Source organism: Melopsittacus undulatus, chromosome 2 (assembly GCF_012275295.1).
Source record: "Melopsittacus undulatus isolate bMelUnd1 chromosome 2, bMelUnd1.mat.Z, whole genome shotgun sequence".
NCBI classification, from domain to species: Eukaryota; Metazoa; Chordata; class Aves; order Psittaciformes; family Psittaculidae; genus Melopsittacus; species Melopsittacus undulatus.
The window spans coordinates 102,137,196-102,152,135 of record NC_047528.1 but is presented as its reverse complement, the minus strand read 5'-3'; the positions used below and the strand labels follow the sequence as shown (position 1 = coordinate 102,152,135).

Sequence of the window (14,940 nt, the reverse complement as noted above, 5' to 3'; positions counted from 1 at the left end):
TTTGGAACTCACAAAGCTGCAAACACGTCTTTTGAAAACATTAGTCCCTGGTTGACTTTACGAGCACAAGTTGTGAGTACAGTCTTTGAAGGAGCTTGTTACTGCAAGACCTAATGCCTTGTTACTTAATTTATGGAGAATTTTGCAATGATTTTCAGGGAATACAGGTCAGACCTACACACCACAGACACACACACACCCCAGATCTCTGAGCATGCAAGCTATAATAATGTAGTCCAAACTATCTTTTTTCTTAGCATGGTTAAACAAGCCTTCCACAAAGCTCATCAGAAGTATTTCTATTAAGAATACATGATTTCTGCTAACATCTGAAAATCTGAGCAGGTCTCTTGACCTAACACTGCCCCATCTCGCAGTCAATCGAAACAGACAAAAGAAAAACAATTATAAGCATTGCTGATAGCCATTCTGCTCTTTGGAGAAACAAGACTGCTTTTTCCTTGTTAGAGAAATATCTGCCTAGTGGATTTATTTTTTTATTTGGTTAAGCCATGACCTGTAGGTAGCCATGAAACTTTGGTTCTGATGCTCAGAATAAACATCGAGTGGCCAAAATTTGTGGGGAAGAACATGATTTCAATTAAGTGATTTTTATAATGCCAGATTTTGTGATGTTAGTCACTGTTGTCTTAACTGCACCAGCCTGGGAATAGCTAGCACATGCCTTAGCTATTCCTTTGCATAAATGCAGTAATTTCTAAAAATTAGTATATGCTTCAAAACAAACCTCCAGATTTTAAAACAAAAAAAGACTGGGCATGGGAAAATGGAAGCCTTAGTTGATTGACAGTACAGGTTATAGAATCTTTCAGATCCTAATCCATGAGATGTTTGCATCTGGCACATAATGGAGTCCACACACCTGAATTAGATGCCTGGACTCGAGTGAATGGTTTTAAGGTGAGTTAAATGTATTGGAAGGGGATTCACAAAAAAACTGCTCAGGGAACTGCCTAAGCCACACAGATAGGAAAAGCTGAAGATCACAGTTCATCCTTAATTTTAGCTCTCCTGGGTTTAAGTGCCTTCTAGTGAATGAAGTACACAGGCACCAGTCATAGAATCATAGAATAGTCAGGGTTGGAAAGGACCTTAAGATCATCAAGTTCCAACCCCCTTGCCATGGGCAGGATCACCTCACACTAAACCATGTCACCCAAGGCTTCATCCAACATGGCCTTGAACACTGCCAGGGATGGAGCATTCACTGCCTCCCTGGGCAACCCATGCCGGTACCTCACCACCCTTACGGTAAAGAATTTCTTCCTTATATCCAATCTAAACCTCTGCTGTTTAAGTTTCAACCCATTACCCCTTGTCCTATCACTACAGTCCCTAATGAACAGTCCCTCTCCAGCATCCCTATAGGCTCCCTTCCGATACTGGAAGGCTACTATGAGGTCTCCACGCAGCCTCCTCTTCTCCAGGCTGAACAGCCCCAACTTTCTCAGCCTGTCTTCATACAGGAGGTGCTCCAGCCCCTGATCAGTCCCTCCACTTTCAGCTCATAACCCATAATCCTCTTGTGAAGGTAGGGGCCAAGTTTTTCTTTCAAACTCTGAGCAGCTGCAGTCTTACTCAGGCTACAGAAAAAGAGTCTAATTCCTTCCTTCAGCAAGGGGCGGTGAAGTGTGCATTTCCTGCTTCCCAGGCATACCCGAGCCAGCAGGCTACAGACATCAGCTCCCAGGAGGTGGGTGGGAGGTGGCACAGGTCACAGCAGAGGCCTGGGGAGGAGGAAAGTCAGGAAAGACTTTGAAAGCTTAGGAGGCATCAGCAGACAAAGGGAGGCTCAGGCTGAAGCCCTACACTAAGGAAGATATGTGGACTGGGACCAAACAGCCCTTGAGGAGGACTTTCGTGGACTTCTAACTCTGGGAATAGTCCCTGATCAGGTACTTGGATCTTGATTATGGACTGAAGTGCTTCAGTTTCCCCTTCCAGTCCTATTTCCTCATGTGCTTCCAGCCCCACCTCTTGCCTCGTAATGCAGCAGGCTGCTGAAGGGAGACTGGTATCCCCCTTTGATCCAGTTTAGTAGCTGGGTAGCAACATGTTTGTCAGTCTGCTACTGCTGCCATAGTTCTTCATTCTGGCTGCAGTACTGATGCAAATGCCAGCTCCCACTGCAAACATTTTATAACAGACAGGAGAGCTGAGCACTGACCAGCTTTACAGCTTGTGTATTTGCTAGTCTTACAGTTACCAGTGATCATGAGTCCAAATGGCAGCATCAAATATTTCATATTGTTTCTTTTGGAGTAGACTTGAAATACCTAAGTGAGTGAGTGATAGTATTTGCTCTTCAGTACTTGGCTTTGCTTTCCTTTGGCCTTGATTGGATTATTCCATGGTGACAGGTATGGCCATTTCAGGTCCTTTAAACCATAGCACATTGGGTTGCATATGGGAAATTAATTCTGCCTCGTGGCATCTTTGGAGTTAAAATGACTATTTTCATAGATCCCGGATAAGGGGGGCGGGAGGGGTAAGTCATAGAATCATAGAATAGTTAGGATTGGAAAGGACCCCAAGATCATCTAGTTCCAACCCCCCTGCCATGGGCAGGGACACCTCACACTAAACCATGTCACCCAAGGCTTCATCCAACCTGGCCTTGAACACTGCCAGGGATGGAGCATTCACTACCTCCCTGGGCAACCCATTCCAGTGCCTCACCACCCTAACAGGAAAGAATTGCTTCCTTATATCCAGTCTAAACCTCTGCTGTTTAAGTTTCATCCCGTTACCCCTTGTCCTATCCCTACAGTCCCTAATGAATAGTCCCTCCCCAGCATCCCTGTAGGCCCCCTTCAGATACTGGAAGGCTGCTATGAGGTCTCCATGCAGCCTTCTCTTCTCCAGGCGGAACAGCCCCAACTTTCTCAGCCTGTCTTCATACGGGAGGTGCTCCAGTCCCCTGATCATCCTCGTGGCCCTCCTCTGGACTTGTTCTAACAGTACCATGTCCTTTTTATGTTGAGGACACCAGAACTGCACACAATACTCCAAGTGAGGTCTCACAAGAGCAGAGTAGTCTTGTGTGTGTGTTTCAGAAGTATTCTTTTTCTTTACTGTACTTTTGAGAGTCATGGCAAATATTTACTCTAAGTATTCACCGAATCAAACCTGCAAGGACTATTTCACAGCTCAAGTTGAAAGTTGTTTTGGTGGTGTCATGCTGTTTCTGCATTTGCAGAGTGGGAAGAGAATGGTTAACTATGTAGGCCTGTACATGATACTTGCTACTTTGTACATTGTTACTTATTAACAGTGATTTCAATCTTCATCTCTCTCCCATCCAATAGCCACCTGGTTATGTGTTGAAGTAGACTTCAATAAGAAGCATTTCTTACCTGCTGCACAAGAGGAAAAGGCAGAAGGCTGATATGGGCAGATCTGTTTGGCATTACACAGGGATCTATCTGTGCAGTTCAACCAGGATGGCAATGCAGAGTACAGTAGAGGTTCTGGTGGTGACCGCACCCCAGGGCCAGATTATGAAGAGATGTACATTGGCAGATTCACTGTCAAGCATCTAGCAACTTCCAACTTCGTGTCTTCCCACAGATGTGACCCAGAGAACAAAGGGCTTTCTATAAAAATTGCAAGCCCAGTTTTGAAACCATTTCAGCCAAATGAGTGTTCACTTGTGGTCACTGTCATCTTAGTCTTTATCAAGAAAAGCAGCATAAAAGATATAATTTACCCATTTAGGAAATATGATTGTGAGATAATATCTGCTTAATTTTTATTGGTGGAATAGTGTCAGGTCATGACTAAGATCAGCACATCCTAACAAATATAATGATATCTTCAATATTTTAGAATAGGAAAATAATTGTTGCTGAAAACATCCTCCTGATTTCTCTCTAGGTGGAGTAGCCTAGCATGTTTAACTTTCTAAGGCAAAATGATTTCTTCCACTCTTTGTGCAAAGGTAGGAGAAGTATGCAAAGGGCAGGAAACTTTTTGATGGCAACTAACCTTCTGATAAAAATTGTCTGAGATACATGAGGTTTTTTTCCAAGAAAAATATTTTACAGGCTTTTGTTATTGCTTTCATATCTCTCTTGGACTGGGACTTTGGGTTCCAAAGACCTACAATGTTAGAATACAGCAAATAAAAGAAAGGAAGAAAGAAGCTGGTCTTTCTCTCGACAGGCTCATCAAAGCACAGTGAACAGAAATATTTTAAGTGGTAACAATTCATTGCTGAAATAGAGCCTCCACAGCCTTTTGCTTTTGTAAAAAACCAAAAAAGTCATGAAGCAGCATGAGGGTGAGAGCCAAGAGAACACATTTTGTACACCATCAAAGTAAGAAAAGGAACAGAAACGCTATGCTGTGCCAGTTTGAGGAACAGGCAGTCAAGCAAATTCTGTGGCAAGAAAGCAATACGTAAGGCCACAGGATTGCAACAGGAGTGACAGAGAACAATAAATTGTTTCAAATTAAGATCAGGCCAAGTACTTCAAAGTCCCACACAGATTTCTTGCTTTAGAGTTCAAGAACTCCCAGGACTGTTAAAGTAAACACTGTCCAGGTTGCAAAGGCTACAGTATGATCGCTGCAACGGGACACATGAAATAGAGTTTCTCTATAAGCAAAAGACTTCAACCAAAGAACCTGTGCACCCAGAATTAGACTCTCTTAATAAGGCTTTGTGATCTTGATGCCTTGGTAGGGGTCATGTTAGACCCCCATCTAGATCACTTAAAGCACTTAAATTTAACCAGTTTGTGTGCCAAGCTAAAAAGAGGAGCGAATAGGAAGGGAAATACAGTTCTAAACCTCAGAGAAGTCCCTGCTTCATCACTGATGATACAGAGGCTAAAGCCTACCCTTTTCCAAAGAGCCAGCCTCCTGCCTGCCTCAGGCACCCAAAAGGTGCCAGGAACCCTCACCTCCCAAAATGCCCCCACTGCAGAGCACAGGCTGGTCCTTGGTGGTAAGGGAGACAAAACACCTGCCTTTCCCAAAGCTGCAGCTGGGCTCTACCCAGAACACAGTGCAGCCTTCGTACTCCCAAAATGAAGACGCAGCTGTGGCATGGCAGGACATTGTACCACAGCAGGGTGCATGCAGGTGGACCACAAGCTGTGCAAGGCAAGTCAGGCCCCAAGTGGCATCAGTGACTGAAACAGCACTTGTTACAGCCTTGGGATCAAGAGAACAAGATCAGTTTCTGGCCACTTTTCCCTTATTTCCTCAGGTTTGGTACCAAGCATAGCTTAGCTAGGCTGAAAAGTCAAAGCTGCACAAATATTACATGTGCAGACACCTGTACTGCTTTTCATAATGTTTAACCTAATAAAAAGACAGATTATGGTCATCCCTGTAGCATCTGTAACAGTCATTGTCACTACCAAGAGCACTTTTATAATTAGGATTTTCCTTTCGATTGCCACTTCTTGGGAAGCATTTGAGAAAAATATGCACTCTAGCACCTATTTGTGTCTTGTAGATGTTAATGAATAGGATTTTTGCATAAACAGCTTGGATGCTTTCCTAAAGCTTTCCTAAAGGTATTGAGATCTACTAATTCACACAATGCTTCCCCTCTAAGCAGTCTTCCCAGACACATGAAAGAAAATCCTACACCAAGCTGTATTAGAATAAAGTATGTATAGCCTGAGTTGATCTTTTGTCTCTCTTTAGGACTCAGCACACATTCACAAGGAATACAATTTATTTTTTCTGAATACATTTGATTTTATTAATTGCCACCAAAAGAGACTGTCTGCTGCTCTCACTTTTGTCTACTCCATGCATCTGGTAAGATGGAGCATTTCACTGATTAACAAGTTTAACTGTGCAGATTACTCACTTGTCTTTTAGAGCCAGTTGCTAGCGTGTGGTTTGTTCACAAAGCTGTAGCTGGCTGAAACAAGAGGTAGCAAAATGGAAACTTTTTACGCTTCTACCAGTGATTATAATTCATAGCAGCACTGCTAGAGACACTGCTTTGGATTAAAATAGCAAAACGCTGTGCTATGTTTTGCAAACCATTGTACCATAATAACATGCAAACAATTGTACCATGAAAGTTTGGGAGGCTTCTACTGCACGCAGTCAGCACAACCTATCTCAGGGCAGAGTAAGGCCAAGAGTGATGAATGACAGCTGAGAATGGAGGTTTCCAAAGAAAGACTGTAGTTCCCTGTTCACGCTGTTTTGCAACCAGCAATCACCACAGTTCATTATCAACACACTGAGGTTAAGCCTACAGAATCAAGTACTTCAGTCTGAAGTGCACCTCCGGTTGTTTGTCTTCACATTTATTCTGCAGTAGAGGACTGGCAGTAGATATGAAGCATTTCCACCAAAACAATCTCAATACTAACAATGCCCCTGGGAAACGGTTGACTATAAAAGCACTTCCATAAGAAACAGCTTCATTGCCAGTGGGTTGCTTGTCCACAGAAAAACCATTACATCTGATAAGGCAAATTCCTTGGACAGTGTCAGTGCCTGTGCCCCATGGATTGCTCCTTCTGTCGTGCCTGGTAGCACCACCACTTCAGAGAGGGAGCCCTCAGGTCAGTTCCCATGTTGAGCAAATAGTCTGTGCTCGGACACACTGACTGCCAGTCCCAGGCTCTCTGCCAGGAGAGCACATACATCCTGATAAGCGTAAGTGGGGAGTCAGCTCTACACTTTGATCACTTTGTGTGTTCCACATTATCAGGTCCAGGTTTACATGCCTCATGCAGCCTGTTGCTGAACAGGGAGCTAGGGGCAGTCACTTAATTGTCTCCATCAAAGCTGCCTGCGACCAAGACTGTAGGCAAACTGCCCAGAAGCAAGCATTAGGCAGCGGATTCAAACACATGCCATATCACAGAGAACAGGAAAATGTATTCAAAGGCAGGTATTTGCTAAATCCTACCTATAATTAATTCTAATCCCATAATTAAAGTTGCATGCTTTTCTGCAAACATTCCTCCATGATGGTCCTTCCTCCCCACCCTGAGGTCAGACACCGATTCACGCTAAAAAGTACATGCCACCACGCAAGAGAATTGCATCCCCAGGGACTATGGTCACCCAGACAGTGATGCTCAGCTTGCTGTTCCTTGTCATGGCTCCCTGCAGTCTGACTGCGAGTAGCTTTCAGGCATTTTCCAGCAAACAGCTTCTGGGCCAGATCCTCAAAGTCATGCAAGAGACTAACTCCCCTGGGCATCAATTATTAGTGCCAGGCATCTGAATACCATCATAAATTGTGAGCTTCATGCTTCTGTCGAGTTGGTAGAGCCCTGTGTCTGGGAGTTAGGGGTTGCAGAAATGCCAATTTAATTATGCTCAGATTTGCAGACAGAGATGGAGATGCCTACCCAGGCTCATGTAGGTAGACTCTCAGCAGATTGGGCATGGGGAGAAGACAACATAATTAGGTCTGAGGGCCTAATTTCTCCCATCATCATAGCTTCTTCCAGTCCCAGGATACATGTTTCACATGTATGTACACGTAAGTACCTGCACACAGACAACTCTTCTCATATATATGTAGATACAGACACATCTGCAAACATATACTGTTCAGAGGTAAGAAACAGGGGAAGTCCAAGGGTGCCATTTTCATACAGAGAGCTGAGTGACCATCTAGACTGAGCACACACACGAATGTATTCACAAAGAGACTGGAGCAGAGGCAGTTGCTTTGTCTTTGGAAATGAATTTACAAGTGGATAAACAGAGATCCCCCCAGGCATAGCAAGAAAATAACATACAATTATCACTGAAGCCAAGGGCAGTTTACAGATTATTATCAATCTTTAAGATTAAGGCATTTATTTAGATGCTTTCACGCTTCTCTAAGAAAGCAACTCTAGGCACCACTTTGAATTTAAAAAAAAATAGAAATATGCATCCACCACATGTTGAATATTCCCCATTAGTAGCGGGTTTATATATGCATGCATTTTAAAATGTTGTTATGACAGTCCTTGTTATGACTCTTCAACTTGGTAAATACCACATGATAATCAGACACAGTTGTGAGACCTTGAGCAAAGATTCAATTTATTTTTAACATACTAAACAATAGCTGTTTCTTGGTAATCTAAACTGAACTCAGACACTCAACACTTTGCTTCCTTGAAAAGGACAGTGAGAAAAAGGGAAGGGGGAGATTGGGGAATAATTAACCTGATCTTTCTGGAGGAATTTCACAAGAGGCAAGAAGGCAGGACTACATTTACCATAAATCCTACTTCCCTCCTTACTGAGTGCCCAGGCTCTCATAGACCCTGTAGCGAGGTAAACTCTTCACCTACTCGAGAAACAAGTATTGCCTTCAATGAAGCTATAGGCACCATTAAAAGTAAAATGGTGTGGGACCCCGAATCTGCTTAGGCAAGTCAGGCATAGAGCAACCACCTCCTCCAGATGGCATAGCTGAGCCCCTGCACAGAGGCTGCGTTCTCCCTTTCCATCCTCCTGCTCTTTACTGCTGAAAATAAGATTAAATCAGCATAGATAGTCTTAATATGCATTATGAAACTAGTTAGCTTTCAGAGGAAATTTGTGCCAAGTTGCATTTGGTTGCTTTCACTCCCTGTTTTTATGTGGAGTATGACTGAACATTCAAAAAGAAACCCCCAAAACTGAGTTTAATTGAAAATTCAAAAACATATGTCCAAATGACAAAATCTTGCTTGGCACAGAAAGGCAGAAAAGTGCTTTACATACAAGTAGTAATGTATGTATTAAGTGGCACCCGAAGCTCTGAGCAAATACAAAATTATTTGGCAATCAGAAGGTTGTTGGGTTTTTCTGCCCTTGAAAATACAAGTTCCCACTAAAATTCAGTCTCTGTGCAGTATAGGGTATCCTCAGATTCCTTCAGAAAGTACTTGCTGACTGACAGGTTAGTCCTTAATGGAGTTTAATGATCCAGAGATTGATTTTAGCTGAGATTAAGTTTTGAAATAGGGTCTTTGAAAACTGAACAATGTGCAGGAAGATCACTGCTCAAGTCACCTACGCATCACAGCACTGCCACTGGGAACAGCAACCAACATCTGCATGACTTTTCACATCTAAAGACATCCCCACTTAAAGTCACCCCAACTATTCACTGGTGTTGACTGACTACAGGATCTAAAGCTTTGACAGCTGCTGTTCCCATCTTGTGCTGAAATTTCTTAGAAGAAAGGTAGCTGGCTAACAGAATTAGTTTATAAATGCCAAAAAAATAAATTACATGCTCAGTGATTCATCTAATGCTTTTCAGGTGGTGGGGCCATAACAAAAATACATATGAAGTGGGTGTGAAGTGCACATACTTGCACATATAACCCAGTGGTTTAACAGAACCATACTGTACAAACCAGGAACAGCACAGGTTATTTGTACCAAAGTAATGCTAGAACTGAAAATGGAGAAAAAGAGACGCCTCTCCTTTGGAGCTGGGGTACTGGCAGGGAACTCCCCAAGGAGGACTACTGTGCATCTAACCCACCAGCTCTCTGAAACACAGCACTGTTACTCCTTAAGCACAGTAACATGTTATCTGCCATTTCCATTGCATTATGGTATCCCTGCATATAACCAAGACAGACTTTAGCAGGGTTTATAATGTTGCTGTGGGATTGGGCCCCTCCCTCCCCAAGAACAGAGCCATCTGTGGATACACTGTTCTAGATACTTGATAATATGATCAGCTATCAAGTTTACTCCAAAATTAACCATGCTCCTAACCACTTTTGATCTCCAGTAAAAAAAAAAAAAAAATCCTAGAGAAATTAGATTTTTAGCATCAATATTTTTAGCAGCTCTTTCTGGGCACAGAATCTTCAGAGGAGGAGGTTTTGTGCATTTTGCAGCAGTCATTTTCCATGTGGAAACTTGAGTGCTAGCAAGTCCATCCCCTCAGTGCAGTGGGGAATGGGTCCCTGCAGCTTTAGGCAGCCCTCGTGGAAGGGATTCCAGGGCAGAAATGTTCAGGTCACTGAGATGTAATCAGGCCTTACGCCTCCTTGGGAAATACAGTGGTTTTAAAGCAACATGTGGTAAATTAAGCCCAAAGGGCTAGTCTCTGGGCAAGTATCTTAGAGGTTCTGAGACATGGGTGAATTTTAGTTAACCCCTAAACTGGTTGCAGAGCAAACACTTTCCTGTAAAAAACAATATATCAAGGTCTGGCTTCCACCCTTTGCAAGACCACCTACCATTTCAAGTCCCACATGGAGAGGCATCACTCTTTCCATACATTCTTTACACAATTAGGCTAAGCCAGCCATTATTTCTTCACACCAATTTAAGAATTACGACTGCTGGTACATTTTGTTTTGTCTTCAGTTTCTACTGACAGATGCAGATAGCCAGAGGAGGGTCCTTTCTAGTTTTCTCAGGAGAACAGCTCTACTAAAGAGGTTATTGAGAAATGTTCTCACTTGAGCTTTGTCCATAAAAATGTGTTTTTTCAGGGGCTCTCTCTCACCCCCACAGCCAGCCACATGCATTCACACAAAGCAGCTGAACGCTGTGGTTTAGGAAAATGCTCCTTCACCCTTGCTTGTCTCACCCCACCCTAGGTAAAGCAAAATGTTTCTTGTGCCTTAATCTGTATGACTGGTACATAATGACATGTCATACACTATGAAGGCACAGTTGCTTCTCCTGTATTTTCCTTCAGGTAACCAAACAGTTTTCTTTCTCCAAGCCTTTGGCTTCTCTACAGGTGCACGCATGCACCAATTTACCTGCCATAAATACACATTCCAATTGGTTTCTGACAGACACTGAGGAAAATCCCATTCCAACACCAACCTATTGCTCCACTGACAACATGTTAGATTGAATTACATGAATGTGTTTGGAGATGATCCCTAAACGGATGGGATTTGGGTGAAGGTCTGGGAAGTCTTACACTTTGGCTGCATTTTCAGCACAGATTGTTTTCCTCCTCACTCTGGTATTTTCCTTTAGTATTGTCACCACTGGGAAAACCTCCTTTTGCTGTTCATAAGCTCTGAAGGACCTATCCAACATTTAGGATCTATAAGCTTCTTTTAAAAAACAAGAGCAAGATTTTCATTAGCTTTCAGGCATTTAAAGATGCTTGTGGTTTCCTAGCGAGGTCTTTAAACAATGAGAGCTGTGCACCCAGGCATTCAGAAACAAACTGCAGGGCAGGAGAAAAAGACCTTCAACTTCTCTCTCTCGGTACATAAATAACTTTCTCGAGAAGCTGAGTAGGATGAGACAGGCAATGAGCTGAAACACAGAAGGTATGCCTCATGCTTCAGGGCAGGATTGCCTTATAGTGCCAGTGTCTGACAGTGATAATCCAGCTGGACCCACTGCTGGGAGGCAGCAAGCAGTAGCAGTCACACCCATGACTACCACACTTCTCATCAAGACTAATTTGTCTGATCCCTCCTTCCTTTGGGACCAGGAGAAAGAGGAGCCGTACAGCCAGCACTGAACACAGGCTGCTTCCCAGGTAACTGCAGCAGATCCCAAGACTCAGACAGCTCACATGAGGCCACAAGGGAGCTTCTGACTCCTTCCCACAGAGACAATGGCCAAGTCCTATGTAGCCCGAGGTTGTTCAGTAAATAAACCCCAGCCTCCCACCTCAGCTAGTCACAGGCACTGGCCCCAGCCAAAACCAATAGATCAGAAGCAATGTATCATTTCCAGGCCACAGTGTTTTGGTAATGATGAGTCAAAAAACATTAAAGGGAACACAGATGTAGTGAGATCACCTCATTTTCTGGATCCTTCCTATCTCTAGAAGTCTGTCCTGATTTCCCTCAACATTTCCATGTGCACACACAAAAACATCCCTTGTGCTGCTGGTCATGCCTCTTGGACCTCAGGTGTGTTGTGTGACACTTGGCAGGGCTGAGTGAGCTCGAGTTCACCCTGAGCTGCAGGCAGGATGGTGTCTCCCTGTAGGAAACTTTATTCAGTTATTTCAAATAGCTCCCACTTGCACACAAAGCCATATTTTATAATAAAAACAAGCAGGAAAGTCACATCCAAAGGAATTTCACCTATTTCCCCCTCCACTTATTCCACTCTAGTTATCTTTTTTAGAAAAACAAACTCCAAGAAACTGGCCACCAGAACAACAAAGGAGCCAAAAAGCTACTGTAATAACCTCACTCTTCAAAATCTACCCTGCCTTTTATACTTGTAGGTTTCTGCAACAGTCCTAAATCATACAGTATCTTTTAATTTTTTTTTAAAGGTTTCACTGCATTCTTTTCTTCATACAAGCAATGTTTTAATTTAGGGGAGATGCACAGAGTGCTGCAATTGTTCCAGTAGCCTGGACTTTCCCATCAAACTGAGGCAGGTGTTACCTTGCTCAGCCACAGAGGCAAAGCTGCAACCAACTATTCCTTACAGTGCAGAAAGGCGCAGAAAGGGCATCAGAGACAAGAGTGAGGGTCACCATCCCCCTGCCACCCCCCCAAAAAAAGGTTGCTTGGGGTCCAGATGAAGCTGCAGCAGTATCAGGTCAGTGAGTTCCCACGTCCCCGCTGAGCTGTGGTAGCTGACCATGCACAGGCTGTCCTTGCAGTCCACTGCCATTGAGTATTAAGCAGAAATTCCATGTCCTAAGGCCCTGGTTGTTCAGATGACAGCACAGCAGGCAGCTGTGGGCTAAACGCCACATTGAACTCCCTGGAGATGGAGCTGAAATGCTTTGCAGAACAAGGATGAGTGACTGTGCTTGGGCTTTAGCTACGCTTACAAACTCCTCTACATCTTGGCTCTTGTTTTCTTTGCCACATGGCAGCTGGCTACATTCAAGACCTTAAATTCCTGGAAGAGAAAGTGACTCCAGAAACTCAGCTGTGCAACAGATGCTCCATCTAGTGTTTATGAACCAATATTTCATTTTCTTCAATGATTTGTTTTGCTGTTAACACTTAGCTCCATCTTTTATGTAGTCCATTTGTCTATTTACAATCATTACTGAAAATACTAATTTTATGCTGATTATTTTAAATACAGTTTTGATTTATCCTCCACTTATACCTTAAGTAATGATACACTGATTTCCATTGAGAAATTAGAGCTCGCAGAGCAAAATGAAAGAGAAATGTTTTAAAAGAGCAGCAAACACTTCTCCAGGTGCTTTGCTAACACAAAGCAAATGGAGAACTTGGAGCAGGAGTAAAACAAAAACTAAATGACACCCAGTGTTACCGCCTGGTCTCCACAGCACGCAGGTTTCTCAGGACAGTCCGTGCCAGCCTGCCTGGTGCTCAGGCTGAGCCGTACAGCAGTGAGTGAGGAAAACATGAGTGGTGACTCCAGGGCTCAGATCCCGTGTTGCCACTGCCCTGGTCCCTGAGCTCAGTGAGTTTTACTCATACCTGCCCACCAGACACAAGTCCCACCCTCACACTTTTGAGGCCCGTTTTGAAGGCCTGCTGACCACTGTGCAGCATGAGAGAAAGCAAGCAGAGCCGGTGGCTCCTCCCACCTCCATAAACACATTTCCTCCCTCCAAACACACCCCGTCTCACACTTCCCCCTGGCTCTTGGTGGAGGTTTTACTTACCTGAAGCCAGCTCTCTGCAGGGTCCGTACGAGGACACATCCCAGCCCACCACGCTGTCCCTCAAGTACGGGGGTCCTCCTGCATGCTGCACATTCACCCTGTGCAGCAGAGCCAGGGCTGCACCCCTTCAAGCAGCTGGACTGAGGCAAGGGACTGCCACAGCAGAGAAAGGGGAAAACTTTTCCCCAGGCACAGGGTCGTGGTGCTGAGCCCCTGTGCCACAGACCCAGCTGCTTTGTTGTCCTCTGTATCCAGCCTGGCTGTTGGGGAAGGACAGGGAAATAAGCAGGTGGCACAAAGCCCTCAGGGCACCTCAGCACACCTGGGCTCAGCAGGGAGTCCCAGTGAGCTGTTTGACAGAGCCCTGCCGGTGTATGTGTCTGGTGCTGGCTTTTCTGTGTGCCCAGGTGGGCTGCAAAACATCTCTGGATGATGGAAAAGCAGGGACAAGCAGGAAAGCCATCAGGCCTGGCAATTGCCATGGGTGTTTGAAAAATGCAGGACTTGGCTGGAGGGCTTGGTTGTGGGACAGACAGCAAAATACTCAAACACATGGAGAGGCTCCTTGTTAGCTCAGGCTGCACCAAACCTGCACTATTTTAGAGGTTTCTGGCTCTTGATTTGCTGCTCACACAAAGTGAGCAGTGCTTGTAATGTCCTTACTGCAAAAAGGAAAGCCAACAGCTGATGGGACAAGAAGTCCCAAGCTTATAGTTTGATAAGGAAGAAAAAGAAAGAAAACTACCCTTGTTCTGTTGTGTTAGTAGGGCTGGAGAAGCACTGTGATGAGCTGCCTGGGGAGGGGACAGGGTCTGCAGTGGGAAAGACCTTTAGAAAACAGTTGGCTCGCACATCCTGACCAGAGGCAGTGATGGCCCTAACAGCCCCTACATGGCCCTCATCTTCCGGGTGAGGTCTGAGAGAAACTTTGAAGGAAAGCTGGCAAGGAACTGCAGTAGAAATGGAGAGCCCCTGGACCTGATAGGCACAATTTGAGGCACAGATCTAAGCTGCAGAAAATGTGCTTTCACTGCCATGGAAAATATAGCAGAAGGGGTGCTTTCATAGGCAGAAAGCATTTAAGAGGCACCACATGCTCCCCTGACAGCTCCCCCTGTGCCACAGCTTACAGCAGAGCTCCCCACACCTTGTGCCGCAGTACTGACACAAGCAGCACACTGCAGCTTGGGGATCAGAAGGAGAGGTCTCCCTATGGAGAAATGGCAGATGGCACTGCCTGGTTTGGGCAAGGTAAAACTACGTGCATATGAGCAGTATAATAGCAATATTTGAGTAAGAGCTTCCAATAAACCAGATACAGGCCTGCTGCAGGATGTCCTCCAGGGCAACACAGGAACCAGAGCCAGTCTGCGGAACTTTAGGTC

General features: G+C 44.5%; 1 protein-coding gene across 2 annotated transcripts in view; it reads left to right on the top strand.

Annotated features, from left to right (window-relative positions):
* Nucleotides 1-14,940, top strand: part of COL8A1 (collagen type VIII alpha 1 chain) — an 86,618-nt gene that overhangs the window by 67,750 nt on the left and 3,928 nt on the right. The window lies entirely within an intron of this gene.